The sequence below is a fragment of the Tamandua tetradactyla genome, chromosome 11 (genome assembly GCF_023851605.1).
Source record: "Tamandua tetradactyla isolate mTamTet1 chromosome 11, mTamTet1.pri, whole genome shotgun sequence".
NCBI lineage: Eukaryota > Metazoa > Chordata > Mammalia > Pilosa > Myrmecophagidae > Tamandua > Tamandua tetradactyla.
In genome coordinates, this window is record NC_135337.1 from 101,151,394 (window position 1) to 101,157,880 (window position 6,487).

General features: G+C 34.2%; 1 pseudogene; it reads left to right on the top strand.

The window, feature by feature from the left end:
* Positions 1-5,261: 5,261 nt before the first annotated feature.
* On the top strand, positions 5,262-6,218 carry LOC143649756 (olfactory receptor 5L1-like; annotated as a pseudogene).
* Positions 6,219-6,487: the final 269 nt, after the last annotated feature.

Sequence of the window (6,487 nt, forward strand, 5' to 3'; positions counted from 1 at the left end):
CATGCAGGGGCAAAGTGCTTCAACAATATTCAAGAAATGACATTGTTTAATTAAGACAATGATTCACAAATATTTTTGAGCTATTGTTTTATGCTATATGCATATAATGTATCCTGGTAGGTGCTTGAAAGTAGGTACGTTTGAATTAGATGTTACCATTATTCTAAATAATTTCAATAAAAAGTTCCAATTTGGGGGATTCCAGGATATACAAGAGGTTTATAAATAATAGGTTGCTCCTCAGAACGATAAGAACAGAAACAGAGATGATATGTTCACCTCTCATGTTATGCTTCCTTTACATAACCTGACAATAGTGTAAATATGTATTAATCTACTATGGCTGTTTGAACAAAGGGAGAACCTCAGTCATTTCAGGACCCTCTGGACTGTGTTCATAAAACAATTGAATGGCGAAGTCAGAAGCATTAATAGATAATTGCGGGCGGGCCGCGGTGGCTCAGCGGGCAAAGTGCTTGCCTGCTATGCCGGAGGACCTCGGTTCGATTCCCGGCCCCAGCCCATGTAACAAACAAACAAAATACAATAAAACAAGAAAATGTTTAAAGATGTTTCCCTTTCTTCCTCCCTTCCTTCCTTCCATCCTTCCTTCCTTCTCTCTGTCTTTCCTTCCCTTCCTCCCTCTTTAAAAAAAAAAAAATATAGAAAAAAAAAATAGATAATTGCCCTCTTTGGACTGCAACATTGTTATGAATGAACTCTAATGTCTAAGTACAGCAAATATTTATTGTGAGGCATCCATAGTCTTAGGTATCTAATTTTATAACACTGTATTTTATAATGTTAGGTTTATCATTTCATATAGCCTTTTCAAGTTATTTCTTTGAAGCAATATAAAATTGTTGCTTATTTTTAATTGCACCCTTACAAAAAGGTCATTTTTTCAATATGCTTTATATTTAATTAGAAATGCCATTAAGAAAGACAGATATTTACTTGGGCCAATGTGAAAAGCAGCAGAATAATATTACTCTTCATTGGAATCCATAATGAATATTTTTAGATAGGAAATACTTCTATTTCTTCTCTAACTTGGCAAAGGATGTTTACATTTTTGTGAAGGAAGAGAAAAGATCATTTTAATTAGTATTCAGAGGAAATGGAGATCCATATGATTTAAATGCCTTGGCTAATATTTTACATTTAGTAGATGACATAATAAAGACAATAATTTGGGGTTTCTACATCACATGCAAAAATACTTTTTCAATATTCTTCCATTTTCTAACTTTACTTTCAAATTATGATAGTCCCCATAACTGCTGTATATCATGTGACTTGTACCAGAATTTTTCAACATAAGTTTAAATTGAAAAAGTAAAGCCCATATCCTCCAGTATATACCATAGCCATGTGATATCTATCATGATCCATTTGAAATATATTTATGTCATCATATTTTACCTCAATGACTTTTGTCCCTGAATGCATATTTAGATCTTGCTTTCTGCTCAGAACTATATCCCTAACTAATTCCTTTGCAATAAAACAAAAATATGTAAATTTCCTTTTCTTTCCTATGCTAATATAGCCCTATGTGATATTTGTGTACATTGAATTATTATTTCAACTATCATTACTATAGTACTATTCAAACAAATATATTACAAATTTTGGATAAATTTTCAGAGAAATTAAAACATATCATTGGAACTGCATCTCTTAAAAATATGATAGGGTTGATGTGAGGATAGCTCAGTAGTAGAATTCTTGCCTTCCATGCAATAGAACCAGGTTAGAATCCTGGTCCATGCCCTTCTCCCAAAACAAACAAACAAGCAAAACAAATAAAACAAATACAAAATTCAACAAATGGTGCTACAATAATGGGATATTTATATGGAAAAAGAGTGAAATGTGATCCCACTATACAGCATACAAAAAATATATGTATAGATAGTTAGATAAATAAGACTGTTTTATTTGCTCTTTATTTTGAATAGTCATGTTATCCATGGACAAATGTAATTTTGCTATAGTAATAATGATATAGGTTTCAACATCCTAAAAGTTGATCATACTGAAACAAAGATGTGAATAGAATTATGTTGTCATTTTTAAATGGTGTGGTCATTCAAATTTTTAATGTAATTCACATAACATAACAAATTGTTTGTAGTCATTCACTATCATTGAATGTTTCCTTAATTAATTAAATATGATCATGTCCTTTACCCTTTTCCATTGAAGGGAAATCTGGCAATCTCCTATTCTTCACAGGGATTTTTTGTGAAGTAATTTAGAGGCATTCACTATTTTGATTTCTGGGACTTTTATATAAAAAGAGCTTTGGTGTGATTTATTTAACGGTAATTTGGAAATTAATTAAAATTTCACATAATTGAATCTTTTTAAAAAAATATAATCTGACTTCTGCCTTCAAATTAAGATGCAAAAATCTAGAAGGAGAGTTTCTCCCACTATTATAGCACATAGAGCTAGATTTTCTGCAAAATCATGAATTTTCAGGAACCCACAAAATAACTGAGGACACAGGGAAACCAGCCAGCACAAGCATTGTACAACCAGTAATAGCATCTCTTTTAGGAGTGGGAGAAGAATCTGAGAGATGTCCTCTCTGAGGAGCTGGCAAATGGAAGGACTAAAGCTTGGGTTGGATTTGTTATTTAAAAATTTTAACAAACTGGACAGTATCTTGGAATAAGGACTCTAAATTTAGTAACATACTTTGACCTAAAAGTAATATAGCTAAGAACAAAAGAGGCAAAAAGTCTAAACATGTGTTTAAGATGCTTTGATTGAAGAAATAAAAACAAAATAAATGGCTCACACACAACAATTTTCCAATTTATCCTTTTGTTTTATTCCACATGTTTTCATTTATGGGGAGTCTCACCACATATAAGTTGGCTGAAACCTTTACTTTTTTCATAAGTTGGGAAAAGAAAGGTGGTTGGAAGAGCCAGAATTTCTCAATATTGGATGCATTCTCTTTGCAGTTAAATTTTAGGAACATATTGTATGAGTGTTGAGAATGAAAATGGCTTTACATGAAACTATTTTTTGTTCAAGTACACCTTGAAAAGACTTTGAGTGAACCCAGGGATATGTAGATATATGTTGTAACACTGTGACCCAGACTGAAATTATGAAGAAGAGAACTCCTAGAACATATTTTTGAAGTAATGTCATTTAATGGCTGGCAAAACTAAACATTCATTAGGGTAAATATAGGCCTAGCACTGGCTCCAGGACATACGGGTGAGAAAACTGGAAAGCAGCATAATACTTTGGCTTTGACTGGATCTGAATATTAACAAGTTTTTAAATTTATGATTTAACCAATCACTAAATTTGATATCTTCCTGTGTCTCACTCATCTCCAATAGGTAGGTAAACAAAGAGCTAATATCTTATTCAGATATAATGATAATTAACTCCTTATCTTATATAATAGTTATGATCTGTTGGTGAGTTTTCAAGAAGGTGAAATGAGTGAATATTTGTCTAGCACACAAAATGTGCTCAGTTTTGTAAGCTGTTAAAATAAATTTCTGCCAGGAGGACAATTACATTTCTGATATTTGAAGGAAGTCTGCTGTGGCTTTAGACCTTATTGCCTGCAGGAAGATAGGAGGTTCTGTAATATTATGAGAAGGAGGATGCTCACTGGAAATAGTCATGTAATTTCAGAATGATAATATGAACTGTGGCTCACTTACAATACCGAGATGTAGAATTCCATGATGCCTGATAAATGTGGAAGGACATATGTGTAGTTTTAAATAACAGTTTCCAAATTTAGGATTAAAAAAAAATCCTGATGACATGCCATTGAGATTAATTGTTTGCATCTTGTATCTCTATATTGTTATTTTTATTTTCAAATTTTTAACTTTTATTATTCCATGGAGAATAACAGTTGTTTACAGAATTTAGTATATCCAGTTCCCAGGAGCACAATTAAGGTATAAAGTTTTATCTCTATTATGTACACATCCTGATATCTTCAGGACTAGGAAGGACAGGACTGTCCATCAGGTATGTTAGCTGGAACTAAATTCAAGTAGCTTGAAAGTGGAAATAAATATATTTTCTAAGGAAAATTATTTTTTAAGTGTATCTAATTTAACTCTTCTAATTAGATAATTTTTAACAGAACTCATATTCTGGCATGGAATACTTCTTTTGTCATTAAGAGATGGTTAATGGGAAGTTGGCACAATTTCATCTGAACAGCAAACATTGGATAACATCTATTAGTGTGAGAAGGAATGCAGACTAAACAAAATGGTATATTTTTTCTTGCTTTCTTCCCTCTTTTCCTCCTACTTTGATACCAATTTCCTTCATAGAATCTACTAAAGATGACCATGGAGATGCTTCCTAAATATCACCTTAATTCTGAAGGTTGAAGTAATGTGCCCTTGTGCTGATAATGGGGAGCCATGAACACAGGTCTTATCACTGCTCAAGAAAGGAAATACATTCTTTTGAGCTTTCAATTGTGTTTACTACAACTAGAAAATTTGGAAGAATAGTTTACAAGTTCATATTATTCATTTTTTTCTCTAGGGCAGGCAAATAATTCATGTTTTTATTAAGTAGAGGAGAAAGCCTAATTTTAGGACCAGTCTTTGTTCCTATTTTTTTCAAATTAGTCCATGATATGGAAAAACAATCCAGGTTGCATGATTTCTAGTCTAGCCTCCCTTAACTCTATTTGCATTGCACACATGTGAAGTCAGGTGTGTTCTTCTCCTACAATCTATGATCTCACATACTCCAACAATGGGACCACAGAGAACCTTACCTGGGTAAACTTATGTTACTGATAGAATGAACTAAAAAAAATGTAAAGTATATAGTATCATAATAGCTGTAATTGGACAGAGCTTATTAAGTTTTTCTGAGATTGGGTGTGCTAATTTTCATGGGCTGTTGAGCATATCATCGGGTTTACTCAAGCCCAACAAACCACCTAACCTAACAAAACTTTCCAATTCTACTGTGGTAAAAATGTGGAGCCACTGGTAAGGCTTATCTTTGTGCTAAAATTATTTTTGATCAGTGGGCTGATCACACTGGACTCCAATGTGATATTTCACATTTGGGTTAAATTGAAAATTTTATTTTTTTGTATAACTTATATAAACAAGATTTGATATCAATACTCCATTTCTCTGAAGTTAATATAAAATAGCTTTTCCACCACTAGTATGTACATAGGAGATAGACAAAAATATTATGCAGTTTCTTCAACATGCAATATTGTGAAAATGGAGAAGGGAAACTGCAGCACTATTTCAGAGTTCATTCTTTTGGGATTACCAGACATTCCTGAGTTGAGTGTCTTCCTCTTCCTCATGTTCCTTCTCATCTATGGGTCACAGGGATGGGCAACCTGGGCATGGTCACAGTGATCCAGGTCAGCTCTCAGCTTCACACCGTCATGTACTTTTTCCTTAGCCACTTGTCCCTTGTAGATTTCTGCTACTCCACCATCATTGTGGAGTAGCAGATCTAAGATGCTGGCCAATATCATAAACAAAGACAAAGCCATTTCTTTCCTGGGATGCACCATGCAATTATTCTTGTTTTGCACATGTGTGGTCACTGAGGTCATCCTGCTGGCTGTGATGGCCTATGACTGCTTGTGGCCATCTGTTACCCACTGCTGTACATGGTTATCATGTCTCATAAGCTCTGTTTGGGACTGGTGTCTGTCTGCTATTTCTGTGGTGCAATAAGTTCTCTGATTCACATGTTTAGCTCTTGAGATCCCATCCTATTGGTCAAATATGATTAATCACTTCTTCTATGATTTACCCCCTCTCTTAGCTCTTGCCTGCTCTGATGTATCTATGAATGAACTATTTTTATTTATTGTGGCCACTTTCTATGAGATCATCACCATCATGATCATCTTTACCTCCTATTTGTTTATTCTCATCACCATCCTGAGGATGAACCCTGAAGAGGGAAGGCACAAAGCCTTTTCCACCTGTGCCTCCCATTTCACAGCCACAGTTATCTTCCATGGAACTATCCTTTTCATTTATTGCAGGCCCAGCTCTGACTACAGTCTGGAAATTGATAAAGTGGCCACAGTATTCTATTCAGTCATGATTCCCATGCTGAACCCCCTGATTTATAGTCTGAGGAACAAGGATGTGAAATCAGCTCTCAGGAAACTGGTGGGGTTCAAATTGCTCTTGGCAGGGCTAAATTCTTAACTATGTTCAGGGTTGCAAAAGGAAGCTTTCATGAGTAACTAGTGTTTTAGTGGATGTGGAGAAAATGGCAAAGTGGGAAGTACAGTAAAATTTAGGGGTCTCTGTATAACTCTTTGATGTCTGCTTGCCTTGAGATTTACCCTAAAATCTCCTTTATCCGTCAGAACATAGTAAAAATGTGTTTGCCACCTTTGTGTCTCTTCTCCTATCTATAAGTGTGTTAAGTGGCTTTATGGATTGCAATGTTATGCCTCAATGTTTTGGTTTCA